The 25062-nt window shown below is 46.0% G+C and overlaps 2 long non-coding RNA genes across 2 annotated transcripts; one reads left to right on the forward strand and one right to left on the reverse strand.

Moving 5' to 3' along the window:
- Nucleotides 1-1863: 1863 nt before the first annotated feature.
- LOC136647738 (uncharacterized) lies at nt 1864-15318 on the reverse strand. Its single transcript, XR_010794296.1, has 2 exons — nt 15191-15318; nt 1864-2064 (listed from the first exon to the last, which is right to left on the reverse strand). It is a non-coding gene; the product is annotated as an uncharacterized lncRNA (long non-coding RNA).
- Nucleotides 15319-15932: 614 nt separating this feature from the next.
- LOC136647737 (uncharacterized) lies at nt 15933-22170 on the forward strand. Its single transcript, XR_010794295.1, has 3 exons — nt 15933-21405; nt 21558-21609; nt 21951-22170. It is a non-coding gene; the product is annotated as an uncharacterized lncRNA (long non-coding RNA).
- Nucleotides 22171-25062: the final 2892 nt, after the last annotated feature.

The following is a 25062-nucleotide window of genomic DNA, read 5'->3' on the forward strand; positions in this document are numbered from 1 at the left end:
GGTGGAGTACATGGGGTTCTTGGAGTGACCCACTGAAGTATTGACTAGACCTGGAATTGCTTAGCTTAAATAAGGTGGCTGTATCATGCTCAGGAATCTCACCTGAAATTGATTACCCCAGAGGTCACCCCTCCTTCCTGCACCTTGATCTACCTTCTCTTTAGCTTGAGACTTAATCAAATGCATCCTGTACTAGGGTACCTGCCATTAGTCCTGCCAGGGTTCAGTAAATCCTCTATGAATGCATAATATCCTCAAATGAATTGTGTCAGACTCAGATCTAATTGTACATTTTATCCCAATGTGAGGGTAGCCTCTTGGGGAGGCAATTTGAAATGTTGGTCTATGGCAGAGATTTTCAACCTTTTTAATCTCATGGCACACTGACAAGGCACTAAAATTGTCAAGGAACAAAATCAGATTTTTTTTTTTACAACTGACAAGGCACACCACACTGACAGCAGTGGGGCTTGCATCATCCAGTGGCCCTACTAACAAATGATCCTCCTCCAAACCCCTGCAGCACACCTCCAGACCAACCCCCGGCTCACCAGTGTGCCACAGCACAGTGGTTGAAAATGGCTGGTCAATGGACATACATGCACTAGAGTTTCTGTTCTTTAGGGTCCAGGCTGTTCCCCAAAGTCTCTGGAAGTTAAATCTGTTGAATTCAGAACTGAGAGTTAAATCTCTCAGGGGCAGATAGACACTGTTCCTATGGTATGTAGAGAGGCACATGGAGGAGCACTAGGGCACACCATGTATTGTGTATTGGTGGGCTGCAGTTAATTATGCTTATTGAGAATTGAGGTGTTTTGAGTATTCCAAAGTGCCTCTATTTTCATCTGTGAAGCGCTGGAGGTATAGAGGGTTCTCTGTAAGCTATGTGGCCATATGGCTGTACAACTCTGAGCCATCCTCCACAAAACATGGAGCTTGGCAACCTGGAAGTTTGGTGATGATTATGACATCTTCACTGAGCATCCAGGGACAGCGTTGAGACATAGTCATGTCTTCTGCATGCCAGAAGGGGTCTTCTTTGGCCTGGACCCCAGAGGAAATATAGCTGAAAGGTATGTTATTTTGCAGTGTGTTCTTCTTTAGCAGAGGGCTTTGCAGTCAACCAGGTAAATGCAGATTGCAGGAGGGGTCATAGGTCAGTAGTACAACATATACTTGAATGCCATCATACTGCATCAAATCCCTTGCATTGCCATTTAAAAGGATTCCAGGCAGCAAAGCTGGAATATGCTTCCATCTGAGAATTTGGAGAGCCATGGGTTAGAGACCAATGGCTTGACTCTGTATGAAGTGGTGTGGGGTTCTGGCTTGAGGAGGCACCCTCGTCTTTGCAAGAGGTAGTGGCGGGGCCCTGGAGGTTCTGTCTCCCAGAGCAATGGCCCAGCCACTGGGGCCTCAGCAGAGAGTGTGGGAGGAAGGGAGTTGCATCACCCGGGTCCTTCTCCCCCAGCTGCTAGGGCTTTTTGGCTCCTAGCAAGTCTTTGGTTCATAGGCAGACTAGATTCTGCTCCCTCCAGCTGCCTGCCCCAGACTGACTTCATCCTTGGCCCAGCTGGGCTTTATGCTCATGACCAGCCCCTCCAGGCTCTGCCCCTTCCTCCATGGGAGGGTTAAAAGGTTGACCGGCCTCTCCTAGCCCCTCCCCTCACTGCTTATGAGAGCCAAAAGGCTGGAGCCTGGTGTTCCTCCCCCTTCCCTGGCTCTCCAGACCGGTATTCCACCTGCTGCTGACCTTGGGACCTGTCTCCTCCTTGCCTTGAGCTTCCCTCTCAGCCTGCAAGCCTGTTCCCTCCAGGTTTCCCCCAGGTAAGTCAGGGGGACCCTGACAAGTAGCTTCAGGTGTAGGGCTCATTTGGCATGTTACTGGCTGTTAAGGTGTGTTAGAGCTTATCACAATCTAAGACAGAGCAGTACAGGCATGCATTCAAAATTCCAGGTGAGGCAGTTGGATCCCTCTTCAACGGACTGGTAAAATCCTGGTTGAAGTGCCATCTCAGCTGGAAGCCCCTTCAGCATGTCTTTGAAGAGTCATTGTGGGATCACCTGTACAGATGGAGAGGTTGTAAGTTTAGCATTTCCCTGTCAGATGATTGCCAAATTGCCCTCCCTGAAACTGGAGTACGAACCATTCAGGTTGCAGTAAACACTCATGTTTACTTTAATAATGTTGGTGGCTGAATTAATTCCCAGCTCCATTTCCAGACTTTCCCCTGGGATAAGGGGCAAAGGGACATCCATTAAGGCCATTGTGGTCTTCTGGTAATGTAACTGGTAGGAACGTGACTGTAGGACTAATATCTGATGTATCATTTGTGAGCCTGCAAGAATGAGATAACCTCAGGGTCTGGCTTTGCTTCATGTGTGAAATTTTAATTAGTCATATAATTAAAGATAGAATAATAATGCACAGGCACATGGGAGCAAGATTCGGATTGTGTGTGGAACCCAAACATTGGCATTCTCTGAATTCTGAGTGATCAGCTGTGCAAACGCACAATCGCCTACCAGTGTAACTATTTTCTATGAAATATAATAGAAACACACTAAGAAAAGAGTCTTTCTGTCTAAAACTACCTCCTTGGAATCAGAGCTTGGGCCCTTAAGGACCGTTTTGTCTGTTTTCATGACAATACTTTAATCTTGCAATTAATTAAAATCTTCTTTTTTTCCCAGTGAAAGCCTCTTCCTCCTTATGTCTTAATGTGGTATGCCTGGAGCAGGGGGAAACCCCAAATGCGGGGAAAGAATTCTACAGACTTGTGGTGGTAGGACTATGCTTCGTTCTATCTAGGCTGTTTAAAGGCCTGAGAGGTAACACCAAGAATGCTGGGCTAATGTGCTGATTGGATCATCAGGGTTGCTGTAATCTGACAACCTAAGGGAAGCACAAGAGAAGACTTGAAAGACTTCAAGCTATTTGATTCTTCTCCTAATTGCCGATATTCAGCCACACAAGTCTTAATTGGCTTGATTGAAAACCCACTGACTTCCATGGACTTTATTAGATTTAAGATCAGACCCCATGCCCCGACTTTTCATTGCGGACCATAAATCCAGAACATATTTAGGCACAGTAGTCTCTCCTCAGTGCACAAATTTTAATGCACCAGCTTCTGCTGAGCTGGCTTTGTTTAATTGGAGGAAAGCAGCAGAAAGAGCAGTGGTCTCTTTTTCCACAGAGAAAAGACCATTTTCTGCTATTCCACAGCTTAAATAGCGTCTTCAGATATTAATCTCTTTAAAAAAAAATTAAATAGACTGGTTGGAAGGTTTTTTGATGCTCCCTTTAGAACTCCTCCTTTCTCAAATCAAAAAGGGGAGGCCACTTATATTATTACCTCTCCCCTTCATTCCAAGGCAACTTTTGGAAGAAGAAGGCAAAGGAAGGGGCAAACCCATGCTATTCCACTGCATTTGAGGAGGGGGATTTCTGGTTATGGTGTCTGCAAGTAAGGTCATGACATCCCCTCTAGCAGATGTGTAACAGATCCATTCTCTAAGCCGCTGCAGCCCAATTGCCAATAGCTTCTGCTCCAATTCTCTTCAAGTAGTGAATCAAAATGTTGCAATCGCCTCTGAAAATCTAAAGAGACCTGGTGTGGCATAATGGTTAATGCCCTGTTATATCAGATTATAACCCCCCCCCCCCTCAAAAAAAACAACAACAAAAAATTGTTGGATTGTGAATGAGCAAATAAGTAGCAATGAGCCAATATGATTCCTCCTGCCCAGGGCCTGGGGGGGGGGTAAAGGGGGTAATTTGTATCCAGGCCCAGGGTCAAAAGGTGGCCGAGGAGCCAAAGGAGGGGGCCCAGAAATTTCCTGGGATCTTACGTTTTCCTGTCTACTTAGACTTGTTGCCTGCATGGAATGCTGGGGACACTACTGATGCCACATGGGTTGGTAGACCTGGGCTCCAAAGACTTTTCCAGCTGTCTCTAATCTCCCCCCACCTTGTTTTGCCCCTCCCTGCCCCTATTTCTGCTCGCCCATCACCACCCTCCCCAACTCTGTTTCACCCCTCTCCCTTTGCAAAGGGGCCCAAAAGAAACTTTGTATCCCCTGATAAAATTACTTCCAGAGGCCCTTTCCACCTCCACTTGCATGCACCACTAAATGGGAAGCTTCCTGGTTTGTTCCACCACAGAATTCCCATTATGTCTGAGCAGGGAATCTGGATTCTGTGATCCCAAGAAACCAGGATCAGAGCATAATGCTTCTGAAGTCAATCTAGACAGTTAGATGCCTCGTTGCCTCTCCATATTACATTTTTTTTCTGAACCAGCAGCAGTGCAGTGCTTTGATATAGATCAGGACCACGGTTCAAGGGAAAGCTTTTTCATCCTTTCTCCAAGCCACTATCAGTGTTCTAAGCTACTGTTTAGTGAGCTACAGTAGTACTCAGACTTCAGACAGTGGTACTCAGACTTCTCGGGAGTAAAACTCTTGAGATAGGTTTTTATGGGGTTGGGACAATAGGCAGTAATGCGATCCCCAGGATCGTGCTGCTGCGGGGAAGGGGGGGCCTTTCTTTAAAACTAACCTACCTATCATGGGCTTCAGGGAGTGTGAGGTGCCCCGTGGAGAGCTTTCCACAGCTTGTAGAAAGTGAAAAAAAGTGATTGTGACCCACTTCTGGGTTGCAATCGCAAAATCAGAAGTGGGCTGCGATAGTTACTTTCACTTTTTTAAACCATGGGGAGACCTGAAGAGGGCTCTGCGGGGCTCCCCACATATCCCAAACCCCAGCAGCAGGTAGGTTAGGTTTAAAGAACTTTCCTCCTTCCCCACAGTGTCACAATTCTGGAGATTGCATCATTGCTTAAAGGGTCACGTCCCACCAGTTTGAGGACCACTGCCATAGGAGGAAAAGCATTTAGACCCCAATAGGTTCAGGGAGATGCCTTTTGTTGGGAAAACAACACATTGGAAAAGAGTTAAACTCCTTCCCCCTGTGCTTTGATCCCGTCCTGGGTTTGTAGCCTCCGTGGCTGTTTTTTGAAAAAAGATATTTAATGAAATAAAATAACTACATTTAATGCTTATGTTTCAACCAAGATGTATCTGATAAAAGGGACTGTGATTCACAACAGCTTATTCTATATACGTTGGTTAGTCTTTGGGGTGCCAAATTTCCCAATTGTTTATGCCGTCTAGCATATCTATGTTAAATTCAACATCAAGACTAGTTAAGAAGTGAATCTGAGTAGGAGTCTGAATGAGATGGGAAGTTTGAATAATAGAGCAAAGACTCCAATTACTCAATTGATTTGCCAGCTGATCTTTCCCATTCAATTAATAGCGATTTCCTTGTCTGTAAGCATTGAGTCATGATGGCTTGTTACCCCTGAGATCAAAGGAGGTCGGAGAGATATAAAATGCATATGTTATACATTACTATAGCCAAGAAGATCTTCCAGGAAAGCACCTGGGGTGCACTTAAAGGACTAAAATGAGTTCAAAAAAATTCAGAGGGTATCTTAAAAAATGGAGTGGGCCACAAATTATATGATATCCCAACAATGAAATTCCTCCACATCAAACTTAGGAGTCCTTTTATTGCTGGGGTGAGATTGGCAGGTATCCCCTGTTAACTTCAAAAGCCATAGTTCTGATTCAGCTTCTTTTTAAACATTGTCGACCCCCCCCCCCACCAAAAATTCACTCTGGATCAAGTTTTAGCATAGACTGTTTCTTCAGGTGCTTTGATATGTGATCCTCCAGTGAATCAGCTCTTGCAGTCATGTAGCTCTCACCCTTTCTCTCTCATCTTTCTCTGCAGCTCAGAAAAAGCTCTTTCTGAGGTACCCAGATTCATATATTTCAACATATTTAAAGAATGCATGAAGTACAACCTGCCAAACCATCTAACGAGAATGCCATCTTAAATCTATATTGTTACTATTGAGACTGTTGTATTTAACATAGATATTGAAACACTAAGGGCACAATCCTAACCTTGGGTTTGGCTGGCCCTTGCGCCGGCTCAGGAGGATCGCAAATGTACCGTAAAGCATGTTTGTGCTTCCCCAGGAATTGGCTGGGCTGCAGCAGGGGCACATTCTGGCCCATGGAGGCTGCATCCAGCCTCTATGCTGACTTGGGGAGGGAGGATTGCGTCGGCTGAGCTCTGCCAATGCAGGGGTCTGGGGAGGGCGGGGAGGACACGGGGAGGGAGGTATTCCGGGGCAGGGGGAGAGGAGGCAGAAGGCATTCCTGAGGGCAGGTGGGCAGGGAGCAGGAGGCAGGACTGAGATCCAGCAGTTATGCCGGATCCCAACCCCATTCCCCAAGCAGCGCGGAGCGACTTGAAGCTGCTCCGTTCTCCTTAGACTTGTGTCACCTCCTGAGGTGGTGCAAGTTCCAGGAGACACATTGGGGCTGTAGTGGCTTAGCCGGGAGTAAAGGGAAGAGTTTTCCCTTGCTGGCTGAGCCACTACTGGCCCCAATCTTGCGCTGAATACAGCGTAGGCCTCCTGGCCTGCCTGTTCCAGCGCAATATATTATTGTGCTGCACATCTGAAATCCCATCTCCTAAATGGCCATGTGGAGTAGGCCAATGAGGACACTGCTATTTCACCACTTCTCTGAATGGAAAATGTATATGGGGACTTTGCAAGGAAGGCAAGGATTATGGAACTGAGGAGCTTGTCAGATAGGGTATACAGAGCCGGCAGAGAGTGTGTGAATAAAAGGTACTTATGATTTAGAGACAGACCTAGACTATAGGGGCAATAGCTCAGTGGCAGAGCATACATTTTGCATGCAGAGGGGTTCAGGTTTGACCCTAGACATCTCTATGGAGGGTTGCCAAAGACCCCTGTTGGAGACCATGGACACCTACTTCTAGGCAGTGATGGCAATTCTGAGTGAGATGGTCCAGTGGACTTGTTATAAAGCAATGTCATGGGTTTCAAAGCGAGGAACAGCAGGCCCTTGATAGTAATGGAGCAGAATAATTTGGGAAGGTGGAACACATCATGGAGGTCATGAGAAAAGCTGAGCTTGCCAAACACTGCAAGTCCACGTGCAGGAACTGGAATCCCCTTTGCACCTGGTCACACTATTTGCAAGAGGGACTTCTGGAGGTTCAGAAAAGAACCTCCAGAAGTCCCAGAAGTTTCAGTGGCCTTGTAATCCTCCAACTTGCCTATACCTCTCGCTGGGTTTCTTTTTTTCAGTTTTGCAGAGGGCTTAAAATAATTGATCGCAGCTCTTTGTGTAGGAAAGCTGGCTCCATTTATGTGAGCTACTATTTGCAAATGTGCAGTCTAGACATCCATAAACTGCAAGTATTCACTTGTGGGCCATTGGGATGCTGTTTGCTCTTCCTCATAAATGTCATAAATGGGTGTAGGGCTTGATAGCTCTAAGTGACAGGAAAAATAGCCTTGGAGGGTTGGTTGCAGCTGCTTGAGTGTAATTAAACTTGTCTGAAATAAGGCCAAAGGCATCCATGTATTTACGCCTTCTATTTGGCACTTTTGTTCCAAGTTATTTTATTAACATAGGGTTGCCTTTAATTATGCAGCACTACACACTGCATTATTGATATTCTATAAACATTAACTACTGGTGCCCCTAATGAAGCAGGAGGAAAACATGTTTTCCTGTTGTTTGTCAAGACTCACAAAACACCTCGCTCGGGAGTCACTGTCCTCCCATTTTGCTGAGGAGCAGGGGGCATCTGAACGATCCCTCATATCAGCTTGGTTGCCATTTTTTTTCTTTTTAACCGTTCTCCAGCCAGACGTATTGCAAAGTTGATTTAGTTTCCCTGTAATGAGCTTCATACATTTTACCTGAAAGACTTTGGAAACTTGCTCATAGCTCTGATCCTACCCAGGAGAACTCCTAGTTAATCACCAGCTCTTTAATGAGTCACACTTCTATCTTGCAACAACCGGGGACAAATAGATCAATATGCCACTCAGCTTCAAATTAAAAGTCAAACCTTGTTGCATTCCAACTTGCTGAACACCAGTGCCTTTATGCAGCAATGCAGAGGCCTCCTTGTGCGACTGTCTGCCTTATTTAATCGGTTGCTTTGTCTACAGACATGGGCGAGGAACTTTTGTTTTGGTTGTTTTAGGCACAGATCTGAGTGAGGCAGTCAACCCATGTCTGGGCTGGGCTATATCACAGCAGGATGGAATTCTCCCTGCACTTACAAAAGAAGTATTTCAGGGAAAAGCAGCTCTGGCCCAAGACTCCCTAATGCCTCAGACAGCAACCTAAATATGGCTCCCCTTACTTGATGATCTGCCAGCTTCTGTTATTCCCACTCTTCAGTGTTCTTGCTCAGCATTCTCCTCCCTTCCACATTTCCTCTTCCTCTCTGTTCACCTCTTCCTTTTGCAAGGAGTGGAAGGAGATGGAGGAGCAGTGGATGCAATTTGGAAGACAGAGATGGGTGCCTTTCCCCAGTTTGCTGCCGGAGGCAACTGCTACGCAGCCCAGTCCTAACTAACTCCCTGCACAGAGATGCGGTATCCGCTGTATACCACAGGTGAGTTTCAGCCTCCAGATGCCTCCAGAGAACACTTGTTCTCTAGCCATGGGGTAAGTCCATGCTACGCCACTGGATCTTCTCGGTCCTGTGCCAATGATTTTCACTGGTACAAGTTGATGTGGACCTGGGTTGGGGGATCAAGGCCAGGAAGGGCCAGGAAGGGGGTTAGGATTGGTGGGCAATGCTGCCCACCAATGATCAACCCCTTCCTGGTCTTGATCTGCCATCCTCCTTGGCCCTTTTAGCTGCCCCATTCTTTTCACCCCATTCCACCCACCCCTGCCTCATTCCTGCCTCCTGTGCTCACTTACCTATGCTGGTGGGTATCTAGTGGCCACAGATGTATAGAAGCAGCTACTTACACCAAAAATGCTCAGGGCTTTGTACTTGAACATCCATATCTGCTTCTCTCCCTTGCCTTTTAATCTGAGCCTGGTGTTTCTGGAACTCAGGTAAGACCTGTTTTTACTGCCTGGGGTCAACCTTAGAATACGAACTAATTGTTAGTTTAGTTAGTAAACTGTTTATTTACTCATGAAATAACCATATGCAGTCGTGCATAGGCTCCAAAAATGTCCACAAAAGTTGAACTACCCCCAGCCATGTGATGAGGTACCAGGAGTGATCTGTGCCTCACTGCTGCCAAGTGAGTAGAGGAGAGTGATAGCTGCCTTAAAAAAGAATAATTCATGTGGGGTCATGTGTGTGGCCAATAACACAGGCCAACACACATTTTGCTTCCTTAAACTTTACACCGATTCCTGGATAAATTTGGGGTGCCGATTCAAAAAATGGCATTTGTTTTTCCCTATCACGTCTAGTTTTGGAGATATAGTATAGCCTCATTAGTATAGCCTCCTTAGTGAATGGTTCAAGCAGCTTCCTCATGAGGAAGCCTACACCATGGCTTCCTCATGAGGAAGCTGCTTGAACCATTCACTAAGGAGGCTATACTATATCTCCAAAATTAGACGTGTTAGGGCAAAACAAATGCCATTTTTTGAATCAGCATCCTAAATTCATATCAAACCACCATAAAGTTTGGGAAAAACTTTTCTGACCCTCAATTTTGTAGGCCTGTGTAATGGGAGGGCAATGACAATTCACCACCTCAGTCTTGAGACTCCACGCTGTGAGTGACTTTCCACTGGGAGGAGCTTGGGGTGGGGGAAGCACTGAATAAGATGACAGCTTTCTCACAGTTAGACACTTATGGCAGGAGCACCAAAAATAAGCCAGAATTGTTCATTGAGAGAACAGTACATGGTGTCTGTGTGAACAAACCCCTCAGCTTCCTCCACATAGCAGGAAAGCTAGCAGGCATTCTGGTGGCACGCAGTGATTGAAACACTGTACTCAATCACCACCTGTTTAGATCCAAAGTTCCTGTTAGTTCAATGAATAATGAAGGACTTAGTCAAATACATACGATTATTATGCCTTTCCAGAGTCATTGTTTGGCCCTGGAGCCTTCAGAGGAACTTGCGCAGAAACACAAAACTGCCTGCAGTGTGTCAGTGAAGTGCTGGCGGGATGCAGGATGACAGCATAATCAAATGTGATGGGCCTTTGCAATGACATCTGCAGCCTGCAGAATTCAAATAGTCATTGTTTGCTGAAAGCTATGGATGAAACATGTTTTCAGTTAGCTGCATGTATTTTTCAACATTTTAAAGACTTTTTTTTTTATAATGGAATTCTTTCTCTCCAGAAAGAAAGAAAAAAACACAAAGGATCAATGTCTTCAGTGTTTTCTGTGGTAAAATTCCTTGGCTTGCAAGGAACTGAAGAAGCTTAATTCACATCCATTTCCACCTGGGGCCACCCAAAAATCTGTGGAAAATACACCACATGGGTGTCCTGTCCAACTTCAATTTATTTTGATTACATGTGCATTCCACTCCGTCTGCCTGGTAAAAATGCACATTGCTTCCTTGAAAAGTCATTTATCATGTGTTTCGGTATTAGGGAATTGATTGCCAGACATTGTGAAGTATCAACTGAATGCCTGACATTTAGGACTGATTAAAATAGTGCGACCATCACATGGAAGCGGCAATTTTGGAAAGCCACTCACAGCGTGGAGTCTCGAGACTAGCATCACACATCCTGCTAGCTCTGGTGTGGGAGGCCATCTGGCTGCAGCTGGGAAAATCCACCATGTTCTCAGTGTTCAAGAATCATTTTTGGGGAGTGGCCCCATAAAAATATGTAATACAATGTGAAAATAATAAATATGCTCCTTTCCCCCCTTTTCCACAAAAAAACAATCTCATCTGTGGTGCTAAGTTGGAGGACTGATGGATGTCATTTCACTTTTACTTCCCTTTGTTTCAGCTTCTTGCATTTCTGGTGGCCTGATTTGTATTTATAGTGAGACGTGGCAGGAGGGCATTTATGATTTTAATTATACACTAGTGACAAATTCACTTTAAACAGTTACAACTCTCCCATGTGTTCAGTGAATGTATGCCGGGGGGGGGGGGGACGACTGTGTAGGACTGTGCCTACTAGCTTCTCTTCTCTCTCTCCCTCCCTGCATGTGCCTGGTGCTGTCCATACACATGGATAGTCAGAATTCAACATTTATCTGCAGGAGATCAAGTTGTATAAATAGAGGGCTCCTCCCTGTAATACTGAACTAGAGATGCCAGTGAACTGGTCTAGTCTGGAGGAAAACTTTAAAGATTTGAAGACACTGAGCTTAAAGGAGAGTGGAGGTCCTTAATGGCCCAATTCTAATAGGGCCTGATCCTGCTGGAACTAGTGTTCTAGCAGCATAAGGTTGTTTACATCTATCACAAGAGGCAGGGATGGGAACTTGAATCAGGTGACTTGAGTCTGAGTCACAAAATCAGTGTTTTTCACTGACTCGTGTACAATCAAGTCACACGCATGACTTGACAGAACACTCCAGTCAAGGGCCTCTGACTTAGCACTTGGTCCCTCCGCATGCAAATTCGAGTCTGTCTGTGTCTAGCTGTGCTTGCATACTGTTTTCGCAGTGTGAAAAATCTCATGAGGCGATCATTCACACTGGGCAAGCAGCAGACAAGTTCCAGTCGGGAGGCAGGGAAGGGTTAATGTTTTGCTTCTGCATCAGGTGGGAGGGCGGGCGGGCGGGAGGGAGGGAGGTGGGAGCAGACTCTCTTGCCCATCTATGAAGGAACCAATTGCTGTTGGATGAAGGATGGATGGTCTGGTTTGTTTTGTTTCTTTGGATGAGGAAGAGCAGGAATCCAACGGGGTTCTTGCCTTGGAATTGGCAGGAGAGGCCCAGCGAGAAAGGAGGTGAGGAAGTAGGTGGGGGGAGATTCATAGCAATCACGCGTTCCAATTGCATGGCTACTGTGAGCTTTGTTGTCACTTGGGGGGAGGAAGCTCCACTGAATGACCTGCTACAGTGGAACTACTTCTGAGTACAGCTGCAAAGGATGGGGTCGTCCTGGTAAGCCTCATAGCTGCTGTGCATGGCCCGCTTGCTGCTTCTGTCTCCGTTCTCTCACAGTTTGTCCCACCCCCTCCCGCTGTGTTTACAGATGGGATTGGGCAGCAGGGGAGTGATTAAGGAGAACTCCAACACACACACACACACCTTGGCAGCAGCCCCATTTTTTGTTCCACACTTGACACACTTATAAAAAAGACTTGTGACTCGAGTCCTTTTGTGTCATGAAAATGATCCAAGCAACTCAAAAAGTGTCCCCATTATGACTTGTTTTTTACTTGAGTTGAAAGTGGGGGGTGGAGACTCGTGACTCGACTTGAGTCAAGCCACGCTGGATTTGCCCATCCCTGGCAAAGGGCAACATGCAATTCAGTACAGCCTGGCCACCACTGCAACCAGCAAATGGCCAGGTGACCAGAGAAGCTGCCCCAGCACTGGTAAGAATGGCACAGGTAGAGGGAAAGAGGTGGTGGGAGGAAGAGAAATTGGGGCAGGGAGGAGGATGAAGTAAGGTGGGGAAGGGGACTGTATCAGTGGCAGCAGTACTGCCAATATCCTATCCCCCTTCCTGGTTTCAATTTGACTTCCTGGGTCCACTCGGGACTGTCAGCTATGTAACTGGCACAGGCCTGAGTAGACTCAGAGGGGTGACAAGGGCCTACCCCAGGGCAAGGGAACAAATGTTCCCTTGTCTTGAGGAGGTCTTCCCACCCGTTGGGATGCAGTGTGTGCCCCACTGTCATGGATGCATCACCACATTGGGAGTTAGGTAGGATGGGGCTGTTTGGCCCCATCTTCTTTTGTGCTCTAAAAAGTTCACTTATCATTCTTTTTCCTCACCTTGACACCAATTCTTAGCAAGCAAACCACTCCTGGAAAAAGACAGTGCAATCTTGAGCTGTACTTGGGCCAGCGCAAGGAGGGTTGTGAGTTGGCTAGGCCTGCGCATGGAGGCCTGTCTGTTTCAGCACAGGATAGGATCGCACCCATAGTGAATGAAGCCCTTCCTCCCGTACTAGTTTAATGTCAGTGATGTTTAGTTGGTGATGTTTAGCTAGTGATAGCTACGTTGTAGCCACAACTATTACTCAGAGAGAACAAAACAGAATAAAATAAGAGATGAGTTTTGAAGGTTTTAGGAATCCTTGGACTGAGACATGCTTTGTAAATCATAACAGAAAGAAGCCTATGCAGTCTCTGAGGTTGTCCAACTATGCTCTGGAGAAGCTACTTCACCCAGCGGCTAAGTGAACATGCAGTCTACAAGCCATGCAGTCACTCCAAGCTTTTCTAACCAGTCCCTCTTTAGGTTGTGCTCCAGTTTTGGGGTGCATTGTCTACAACCAGAAGGCATAAGTAGGGCAGAGCTTGAGGGGCATATGCCCTGGGTACTATGCCAAGGAGGGTGCATGACTGCCCCTCAGGCTCTACCCTATTTATGGAGGAGGCACTGGCAGCTTTACTCCCCAATTCCTCCTCCTCCAAAGGGGATTGTCCACATGGGAAGGAATGGGGGGCATAAAGCCACTATAGCAAGCGCACCCTCCTCTAGGGAGAACCCGGAAGTGGTGTCATAATGTCACGTGATGGTGTGATGTCACTGCCCCAGGTGCCGGGGCGGAGTATTATGCCTCTGTTTACAATAACAAGTGCGCTTGACACAAAGCTTATTGGAAAAACTGAACTGGAACTGTGACTCCTGGGAAAGCAGCTGGGAGAGACAATAGAAGCGGAAGGATGATGGGGGGTTCAAATTCACTCCCCCTTCTACCACTTCTGTGCTGTATCTTGCCTCCACATCGATACCACTTGGCGGTAGAAAAGTGAAGGTTCTAGTTTGGAGCGACTGTTCGGCCCTATAATGTGTAATTCTGACCTCAGCATGTCTGTTCTGGTGTCCAGAAAGTGCTTGTGCATTTGCATTCGGCTCTTATTGTGAACCATATAATATGCCTCCCACAGTTTGGGGATTGTTCTTGAAACTGCTGTTCTGACAATAACCTAAACACTTCACCGTTTACCTTTTTACTGCAGTGCACAATTTATAATTGTCCTCTTATCGTGTATGCTTTTTTGCAGATCGGCTAATTGGGAGGCATTGACTGTTGTATGCCGCTGTGCGTTCTCTTTAGTGTCATTTATGCCTTCGAGTGTTGTGCTATGTGTAGTATTAATAGACTTTTCTGGGTGATATGCTTGATGCTAATGATTTGCTGATTTACTCTTCAAAAACAAACTTTCCAAAGCAACTTTTTCTTTCATTGATTTATGACGGTATTAGTTCAACTCAAATGCATTTCTTTTCCTATAAGAATTACGCTTATATTTAATGAGCTTTTACAAGCGGGTTGGTTTTTCCCCCCTGATTCTTTTAATGTGCAATTAAAATACATACAAAGGATCGTAAGTGGCTTTTTCTTTGGGGGAAGAGCTTTTCTCTCTGAATTAGTATATTAAAGACCACTTTCCTCTATGTAAATCTTCCTATACGATAAGTTCCCTTAGGAGAACTTCTTGTGGATTCTGCTGTGTTCAGGACTTGGTTGATGACCACTTGTAAGGGGACCTTCTTGGTGGTGGCCTCATTATTTAGAACTTTCTGTCCTGTGTGGTATGGATGGCCCATTCTTTGCCAGCATCTCTTCCAATAGGCTGTAGCAAAAGTGCTGTGACCATTGGTTTTCCCCCCCCATTTTGACTACTTTTTATTCTTAATTTTGCTCCTCTGTCTTTCTCCTTTACTTGCTGTTTGATTCATTTTTTAAATTTGAGTTGTTGAAAGATGACTGGAATTGAGAAATGCAGGATATAATAAAGATGTACATAAACAGAAGTTCCGAAATGCTTGCCGCTAATACTCTTGTTAAATAAATCTCTCTATCATTCCCAAAACTCAGGCTCAATGTAAATGGAAATAACAAAAATATATTTAGTTTTGTTTAGAAGACTGTGAGGTTCCCACCTGACTGATGTCTCTGAGTAGGAGACCCCAGGGCTGCATTTTACACAGGATGTGAGGCCGAAAGGAAGGAAAGCTACAAAGGAATGCAAATAACTACTGGTGATTGATGCCAGTAAGGTGAATTCAGGGCTGGCACAACACCTTATGATGCCTGAGGTTGTATGCCAAATATTTTTCCCCCTTACCTGATGATGTGCCAGCCAGTGTTCCTCCTACTCTTCAGGGCTCTAGCTCAGCACTCTCTTACCTTTCACATTTCCTCTTCCTCTCTGTTCTTTTCTCAGTCCAGGGAGTGGAAGGGGGAGAAGCAGTGGAGTCAAGTCAGCGGGCAGCGGACCAGTTTGCTGCCTGAAGTGACCGCTTCAGTTGGCCTCTTCAATGGCCAGCCCTGAGTGAGTGCCCAGAGCAAATCCAGATTACAGTAGGGCAAAAGCAAAAGAACCAATTGGTTGATGCTGATGGCTTGGTCAGCCAATAAAGAAGGGCTGGCCATTTCAGGATCTCCCAAGACCTGGAACACTTTGCAAGTGAGAGCCTCTACTAATGTAAATGAGATTATTTGCTGAAGATGTATAAGACCCTATATTAGGATGTGGCTGTAACTGAGCCATCAGACATTACAAGGAAAAGCAAAGCTGTTTTTCAATGTTTTCCCCATCCATATTTTGCAGGTATTGACTCTCTAGCACTGTGACATAAAAATGCTTTTATCATGTGTCGCTTCAGCACACAGCAGGATCCCTTCCAGCTTGTGCTGGAAAGGACACCAAATCCGTGGTTGTTGTCAATGCTGTCATATAGTCAGCCGTTATCTCAATTACTTGGAATGTACATGAAATGTGTCTAGATAAGAGGCAAATCAACACATCTTGTCGCATGCAGGCATACAGCTAGTAGCGTGATTGAGAAAGCACTGTGCAACGTCAGACTTGAAGTCAGGCTCTGGCATGATGTGGAGTCAGATTGTTTTGTGTTTTCAGAGTATTTCTCCACCAGCATTTCCGAGTTGCACTTAATTTTGGTTTGTCTGTCCTTGCTGTGGTACTTTGCATCAGGCAAGGCCTTGGCCAAACTTTGAGTCAAGTCATAGCTGGGAACCCAGTCCCATTGTGGAAGGACAAGGATCAAAGGGACAGCGAATGGGGTCGAGGATGAACAGGTGGTCCAGACAGGATCTCTCAGCCTCAAAGCCTAAACCTATCAAGGGCCTATGGCAGAGGGTCTTGCCACAATTGTGTGCTTGGGAGTCACTGGTGCAAACGACCAGCAGCTTTTCAGACATCCTATAACTGCCTGGATACTTGCTGGTGCAAGTAAGGTGGCAGAGGGGGCTGTTTATGGGAGGACTGGGGCAGGCAATGGGCTGGGAATGTGTCAAGGGCAGTCCCGGGGTGGATCATGTTGGCAGAGGTGGCACCAGTATCCTATGCCACTGGCCTGGGCCTGACACCTTCCTTGGACCTACTTGGATTTATGCCAGCAAAAGAGCTGATCTAAATAGGCGCATTGGGACCAGGGAGTGGCACAGTAGGTAAGTACTTACCTCTCTGCTGCTACCTAGTTCCCAGTCAACCCACAGCATGCCTGGAAGCTGCATCAGCGTCATTGCAGGCTCTGAGCCAGCCCAGGGTAGGATTGGGTGATCAGCTTCCCATTTTTAAATGGAAATAACAGTGAGTAACTTTTCTTTTTTTGGTGATAACATTGGTTTTATGGTAAATGTGCTAAGAACTTTGAACAAGTCTAGATGGGCTTCTTTCTGCTTGCAGTCACATCCAGAATTACAGTATTCCTTCCACCCTGCCAGAGATAATGTATTCTGGGAACATGGTAGGACGACCCCTCCACTTTTCTCCCTCTCCTGCTTCTGTGATGTTTTGCAATGTGGAACTGGACAGGCACCTCCCCAAAAAGATAGAATAGTTGCTCAGACAGCCGTCCATACTTGTGGTTGTTGCACTGATGCTCCTTTGTTCTCATTATTTATCATTTCCCCATTAATGAATGTGATAACTTAAGCATGAGGAAAGTATGAGTAGACAATGGATGGATAACAACATCATATGGCACCCCCACCCCCGTAAAGAGTGCGTGAACAAAAAGTGAGACAATTCTGAACTAAGCACTCCATTTGAAAGTGTCCTTATAAAGTACTTATCAATGCAAAAATATGATAAGACTGATAAATGATGAGCTGTAATTTATTTTCAGGGTTAAGTCTTTGCTTTCAAAGCAAAATATCATCTCAGGTTCAATCAACGAGCAACCTGGCAAGAAGGAATTTTATGATTAAAAGCAACGGTCTCTGTGAGCCTAACAAAGAGTCCCACTAGCAAGAAGAAGCAGTGGCATAGCTAACCAAGTTGCTGCCTGGTGCAAAAAAAATTCTGTAGCCCCCCTCCCGGCAGTGCCATCAAATTTAATTAATTATATTGGATCTTTTCATTTGTTAAAGTGAGTGAGAAATGTTAGCTAATATTTAAAAATAGCAAACACTTGTTGAAAGTACTTATTGCACTTTTACAGCGCAATCTGTTCATGTCTACTCAAAAGTAAGTCCCATTGTGTTCAATGGGGCTTACTCCCTGGTAAGTGAAGTAAGGTAGGATTGCAGCCTTACACAGTTTGAGATATGCAGGAGGGGACTGGAGACAATCATAAGAGCCAGCAGCCTACCTTTGGGAAGTGGAATTGAGGAATTATGTGAATAAATGATGAGGCCAAACCACCTGCTGCTCAGTGCTCCTGCTGCAACTTGCCTCCCAGGTTGCTGTGCCTTGCTTGCTACCCTCTTCAGGCACATGCGCAGGTAACCTATCACAGTCAGCCAACTCAGAGCCCAATCCTCTGCATGTCTACTTGGAAGCAAACCCAGTCTAGTCAATGGGTCTAGTCAACTCCCAGGAAAGCGGGGAGAGGATTGCAGCCTTGGAGCCCAATTCTTTGCCTGTCTACTTGGAAGCAAGCCCATTATAGTCAATGGGGCTTACTCCCAGGATAGTGTGGATAGGGTTGCAGCATCAGAGCCCAATCTCCTGCATGTCTACTCAGGAGCAAGCCCAACTGGCTTAGATTGCGGAGGCAATTGGGCTGCTGCAGCCTTGCCAGGAGGAGAGAGGAGGATAAGGGGGCAGGCAAGTAGAGAGAGGACTGTGACGAGCAGAGGAGAGTAGGCGGTGCAGGGCAGGGGAGTGGTGAGCAACTGGTCACGCTGCACAAGGGGAACCCCCTCCTCCGTCCAGGCTGGGCTCCACAAGGGTCTCTGCCTATTGGGAGCTCCATCTCTCTCTCTCTCTCACACACACACACCCAGTGTCCTGATCCGCATCCAACAGCCCCCCCCCACCAACACACTTCTTCCTCCCTCTCTAAACACAAACAAGCACTGACGCACTCTGCTCCGCTTCCCACGTGCCTCTCTTGCCATTTAAGCCAAATAGGGCTTCAGGGGGCAGCATGTTGAGCAGGTCAGGTGGAGGAAATCACAGAGGGAATGAGGGCTGGCAGGTGCATGAAAGGAAGACTTCGAGGAGGTCTGTGCCCGTTGCCAGCATCTCAGTTGTGGGAGGGGGAGAGGGCCAGCTCTTTGTGCCTGCCGAGACCTGTGGTTCTTGAGCTCTGCCGGAAACCCGGAGCTAGACTACCTTCCATCTTGGCTGCAGGGAGGGGCAACATGCAGTTTCGCCCCTCTCTATGACTGTTGCCCCCCTCCCTCTGGAGTGCCTGGCACTGGCAGGGCTGCAGGCAGCAGCCCAATTGTTGCGCACAGGTGCTGTTGCCTGCAAGTTGTTGCCCCCTCAGTCACATTGCTGCCACCACCCACCCTGTAGCCCAGTGCACCTGCTACCCCTGCACCTCCCTAGCTATGCTACTGAGAAGAAGGGAGCCTTTTGTATTTTAAAAGGCCGCCACACAGGCATGAAGAAGGCATCGGCCTCCTCCGCTTCTCTGATTCATTTTGCTCAATCACCTGTGAAAAGGACCTTAATCTGTTATTGTTTTGTGCCAAAATGTATTACGGTATGTTGATGTCCTTCAGTCTCTACCCATGTCGCAGTCAGTCACTTTGTCTCAGGCAATCTGTGCCTGTGGAAAGCTGTAGAAATCGCCGTCTTCACATGAATGCTAAAGTCCTTTCCAACAACTCCCTCTGGGGATGTGCACAATAATATCAGGACATGAACTAGCTTGCAGTCACAGCCACTGACAGTCACTGCCTATGGGGAGAGTGGGAATGGTGAAAGCATTCTGACAAATACACTACTTGACTTTCTTCCCCTTCTCCTTTCAGAGCGTAAGTGTCGCACAAGGGATTACAAAGTCAATGGCTAGTTCCTATTTAAATACCACATGTATTTGGAATGAGTCCCACAATGGTACAAATCAATCACATAGGAAGGCTCTGTGACTAGCCAGGTGCAAGGCAGCTCAGCCCTGCATTGAGAGAGACAAAGCATCTCCAAGAAGGCAGCCGTGTTTACGTTAAAAGGAACAGATTATTTAGGAAACCCTTTGCGTGGGGGAGAGGCGACACGGGCACCGTGTTGGAGAATGTCAATAGCTACTGACTTAAAATATATCTTGAAAAAAATATTATAGTCACAACTTTTGGGAAGAATAGGATTTAGAGCAGGAGTGTCAAACATGTTTCATACAGTGGGCCGAATAGCATCCATGATCCCTGCTGAGGGCCAGAAGTGAGGTCATTAAGCAGGAAGTGATGTCATTAAGCGAGTCATGACCAGAAATAAGCAATTTTTTCTCACTTAGGAACTCATTAGCTGCAAATGACAGAAGAGGAAATATGCAAAATATCTTGATAATATTTTCAAGGTATGGGAGATCCCGATTTTCATGTGAGCTGCCCTTTCAGCACTGACACCTTAGCATAGCTCAGCAGCTAAGAGCAGCCAGTGAGAGAGAGAACTGCCAGTGGTGGGAGAACCTGAGTGCCAGATCAATTGACTCTTATATTGACCCTTATATTTGACACCCCAGGTTTAGAGCGTGGCTAGTGCTGCATTCTGCAGGTCACTGGATAGTCTCATAGTGCAATCCTCTGCATGATTACTCAGAAGTAAGTTTCACTATGTTCAATAGGGCTTACTCCCAGGTAAGTGTGTCTATAGGATTGCAAGCTCAATTGTTTGGAGCTTTGGAAGAAGATGGGGGTGAGACATGGTGAGACACATGGGGAGACACATGGTGAGAATATTGGATGTAGCTTTGAGGAGCTAAATTCAGCCTCCTACTCGAATTAATGTTTTTCATTTCATTTTTAGAAATCCAACACTGATCGTCGAATATAGCGTGGTTAATTAAAGTAAGGCCTCTCTGTCACAGTCAGTTGGAGTCTATTTATTTTTAAACCTTATATACTGTTCTTCTCCCATAGGACCCTGGACAGTTCACAACAAAAGGCAACAAATAATCATCTGTCCTATGAAGAAACAATAAAATCCTTATAAAACAATAAAGCAAAATCATAAAGAGTCACAATTCAATCAGCAGCAGCGAAGAGAGCAAAACATACAAAAGCTGACTTGAATTATCCAACACCAAAAAGTTTCTTGAACAGCTGGGTCTTGGCTATGTGCCTAAAGGCATACCATGTAGGTGGCTTTCTGGGTCCCAAAAGCTTGTTCCACATCAAAATTATAGATAATCCAAAAAGAATGATCTAGTGAGCATGAATTATTTTATTTTACTCTCTTGAGAGATACCATTCTCTCTTACAGGCACATGTTGATGAGTAATTTGTCTGCTGTATTAATGGCCCAATCCGATCCCCTGCCAGCCCATAGTACGCATGTTAAGAGTGGGGGAAGCAACCAGTTGGCTCAAAAGAAGTATGTAAACATCTTTTTTACTTACTTTCCCATAGCCACCCAGCCTCTAATGGGCCTCTTCAGATGTATGCAAGCTATTTAGCTGGGGTATGTCCAAGCAGAGTTAGGAGATGTTTTGGGCCAGGAAAGGGGTATAGGATCTCTGTATATGCTGCTGCCACCAAGATCCCACCTCCTGCCCTTGAATCGCCCCATGCCCACCATGTTCCCTGCCCCAATACTCCCTCAAATTGCCCACAAACAGACCCTGTTGCCACCTTTGGGAGCTGTGGTTGTGTGCGCAGGGCCTTCGGACCGGTAGTCAATTGCAAGAATCACCAGCATAAGCCCCAGTTTGGAGTGGGGCCCTAGTTTTTCAATTTTATTTCTGTTAAATGGTTGGCAACCTTCAGTCTCGAAAGACTATGGTATAAGCCTACAGCACCCGGTATTCTCCGGCAGTCTCCCACCCAAGTACTAACCAGGCCTGACCCTGCTTAGCTTCCGAGATCAGACGATATCAGGCATCTACAGCCCAATCCTCTGAACCAGTTTCAACGGTGGATCTCTCAAACTGCTGTTATAAGTGGTTCTGCTCATGTGCCAAACTCACCCAGATGCTCTGCTGGCCCAGGTAAGGTGGAGGAGCAGGGCTTTGGGAGAGGTTCAGGGAGGGGAAAGGGCAGGGGGCAGGGAGTGGGCTGAAGAGGGTGGATCTCAGGGCAAAAATGCATGCCAAATCCTGTCCCAAATTTTCCAAGCCACCTGATGTGACTGTCTTCTCAGATGTATGCCAACAAAATAGCTGGTGTAGATCCAAGGACACTCATACAGGGAGGTAAGTAAAAAGGTTTTTTACTTATCTGCCGCTGGCTGTCTGATCGCCCTCCATCACCGCATGCAGCATGCACTTCAGCAGCATGGCTGCATGGCGTTATACAGTGGGGGATAGGATTGGGCTCTTAGACACATCATTTTACTAAGCTGATAAATGTATAACTCTTCAGGCAAGCCACTGTAATTTAAAAAAAAAATTGGAGACACAGTACCTTTAAAAGAGAAACCTATTTCATCTATAGCAGTGTTTCTCAAATTGTAGGTTGGGACCCACTAGGTGGGTCACAAACCAATTTCAGGTGGGTCCCCATTCATTTCAATATTTTATTTTTAATATATTAGACTTGATGCTACCATGGTATTGGTAGGACAAGGGCACTGTTGTCTTCGATGGCTCCACATCAGACCCCTTTGACATCCGAAGCGATGTGAAGCAGGGCTGTGTTCTTGCACCAACCCTGTTTGGGATTTTCTTCGCTGTTCTGCTGAAGCATGCCTTTGGAACTGCAACAGAAGGCATCTATCTCCGGACCAGATCAGACGGAAAGCTCTTCAACCTCTCCAGACTGAGAGCAAAGTCCAAAGACCAGCTGAAATGTCTGTGTGACTTCCTCTTTGCCGACGATGCAGCTGTCACTACCCACTGTGCCAAAGATCTCCAGCAGCTCATGGATTGTTTTAGCAAGGCCTGCCAAGATTTTGGACTGACGATCAGCCTGAAGAAAACACAGGTCATGGTTCAGGATGTGGACTCACCTCCCTGCATTACAATCTCTGCGCATGAACTGGAGGTTGTCCATGACTTTGTGTACCTTGGCTCAACGGTCTCCGACACTCTTTCTCTCGATACCGAGCTAAACAAACGCATCGGTAAAGCAGCTACCACGTTTTCCAGACTCACAAAGAGAGTCTGGTCCAACAAGAAGCTGATGGAACATACCAAGATCCAGGTCTACAGAGCTTGCATCCTGAGTACACTTCTGTACTGCAGTGAGTCATGGACTCTTTGCTCACAACAGGAGAGGAAACTGAATGCTTTCCACATGCGCTGCCTCCGAAGCATTCTTGGCATCACCTGGCAGGACAAAGTTCCAAACAACACAGTCCTGGAACGTGCTGGAATCCCTAGCATGTATGCACTGCTGAAACACAGACGCCTGCGTTGGCTCGGTCATGTCGTGAGAATGGATGATGGCCGGATCCCAAAGGATCTCCTCTATGGAGAACTCGTGCAAGGAAAGCGCCCTACAGGTAGACCACAGCTGCGATACAAGGACATCTGCAAGAGGGATCTGAAGGCCTTAGGAGTGGACCTCAACAAGTGGGAAACCCTGGCCTCTGAGCGGCCCGCTTGGAGGCAGGCTGTGCAGCATGGCCTTTCCCAGTTTGAAGAGACACTTGGCCAACAGTCTGAGGCAAAGAGGCAAAGAAGGAAGGCCCATAGCCAGGGAGACAGACCAGGGACAGACTGCACTTGCTTCCAGTGTGGAAGGGATTGTCACTCCCGAATTGGCCTTTTCAGCCACACTAGACGCTGTTCCAGAACCACCTTTCAGAGCGCGATACCATAGTCTTTCGAGACTGAAGGTTGCCAACAACAACCATGGTATGTGACTGCTTTGGAGAAATGTTACAGACCTGTACTTTTAACAAGCTGCTATGTATGTTCTTTTAACAATTATAGTCAATGGGACTTACTCCTGGGCAAGTGTGGGTAGGATTGCAGCCTAGGATTGTTAAAAATTTTCCTGCTTGATTTCATCACTTCTGGTCATGACATCACTTCTGGTGGGTCCTGACAGATTCTTATCCTAAAAAGTGGGTCCCGGTGCTAAATGTGTGAGAACCACTGATCTATAGAGTTCTTAGTTAATGTACTGTTGCTTTTTCAAGGTATTAGCTGACTTATTTGCCACAAGCTTCTCCTATTTTCTGAATTTAATTGTGTTTACAGACCAAGATTAGATGAAGTGCAGAATATCCTGTGGCTATTTATGCATATTATTAAAGCGCTTTGGAACTAATGCAGTTTGCTTTACATTATGTACCTGAGCATTTGTGTTTCACATTGAGCAACCTCATAATCAAGAACCACAATTCTGTCTTAAATATTTGATGTACCTTAATCCAAATATTTCCATAGGCGTGGATTGGATGCAGTCAGTGCATTTGTTTTGTGTGCTCAGACCTTAGAGGGTGGGGCAAATCCATTGATCTGTCTTCCATGTGTATAGGTGGGCAATGGGATGCTGCCATTCATGTCTAAGAGAAGCTGTGCATGTGGATTTGAATGCAGATGCACTTTCCACAGAGATGTACATTCCTATCCATCTTTTGTTGCAGAATGGCATGCATATGGCCAAACTGTGGTCCAGTTTAGATGTCATGGTCCAAGCATTGTTTGGGTTTTAGAGATGAGATCTATGGCATGCCTGCTCCCTCTCCCTTTGTACACACCAATTCTCTCCTTCACTTCCTGATTCAAAGTAATTATAGGCTATTGTTACATCTGAATTGGGCATGCTGTAGTTACTGCAAATTACAGTTTGCTTCCAAAGCCAAATCAGAAAACCAATTAAAACCATGGTTTGCAGTTCTGGTTTGGAGGTAAACTATGGTTTGCGATAATAGTTTTCCCAATTCAGGCATAACTATGAACTGTAGTTATTGAAAGTGGAGGGCAAAACCAGGAAGTGTAAGACAAAATCAGAGCAAGATGACTGAAGGACAGCGGGGAGGAAGCACCATATGAGCCTAAGGCATGACCCAAGATTATGGTGTGGCCATATTCTGAACCAGGTCATATCTTGGTCCACTTTGTTCAGTTCTTCTCTGTTTGTACTAATTGTCTTCATTGTCAGACTCTGGGCCCAATCCTATCCAACTTTCCAGTGATGATGCAGCTGTGCCAACAAGGCATGCACTGCCTTCGGGGAGGGGCGCAGTCATGGTGGCCTCCTCAAGTTAAGGGACTATTTGTTCCTTTACCTCAGGTCTACATTGGTGTTAGAAAGTTGAATAGGATTGGGCCCCAAATCTGGATTGGGATTATGATCTACTGGCATTTTTAACCTAATTCTTTTGGTGAACATGGGCAACGTGACCATTTTAGGAATGTTCAGATGTGGGTGCTCTGGAAACAGTCCTGTTCTTTCTTACTGTCATGACATAAAACATTCAAAACAAAAAGAGAGAGAACAAGATTGCCAGCTGGCATTAAATGAAGCTCATTGTGGTGTCTGTAGAAGAGAGTTTTGTCAGAACATGTGCTTGTCATAACACAGAGAAAGAGAATTAATCCCTGACCACAGAAAAGATATTCACAGAAGGGGGTCTGGGCAGGAATGTCATATAAAACTCATTCTTCATACAACAGGTTGGAAGGAAAATTCCATGAACAAGTGCATGTTCTATGGGACAAGGCATCCCTTTGTTTCACACACCCTTTTTGTAT

This window comes from Tiliqua scincoides, chromosome 4, assembly GCF_035046505.1.
Source record: "Tiliqua scincoides isolate rTilSci1 chromosome 4, rTilSci1.hap2, whole genome shotgun sequence".
Taxonomy (NCBI): Eukaryota; Metazoa; Chordata; class Lepidosauria; order Squamata; family Scincidae; genus Tiliqua; species Tiliqua scincoides.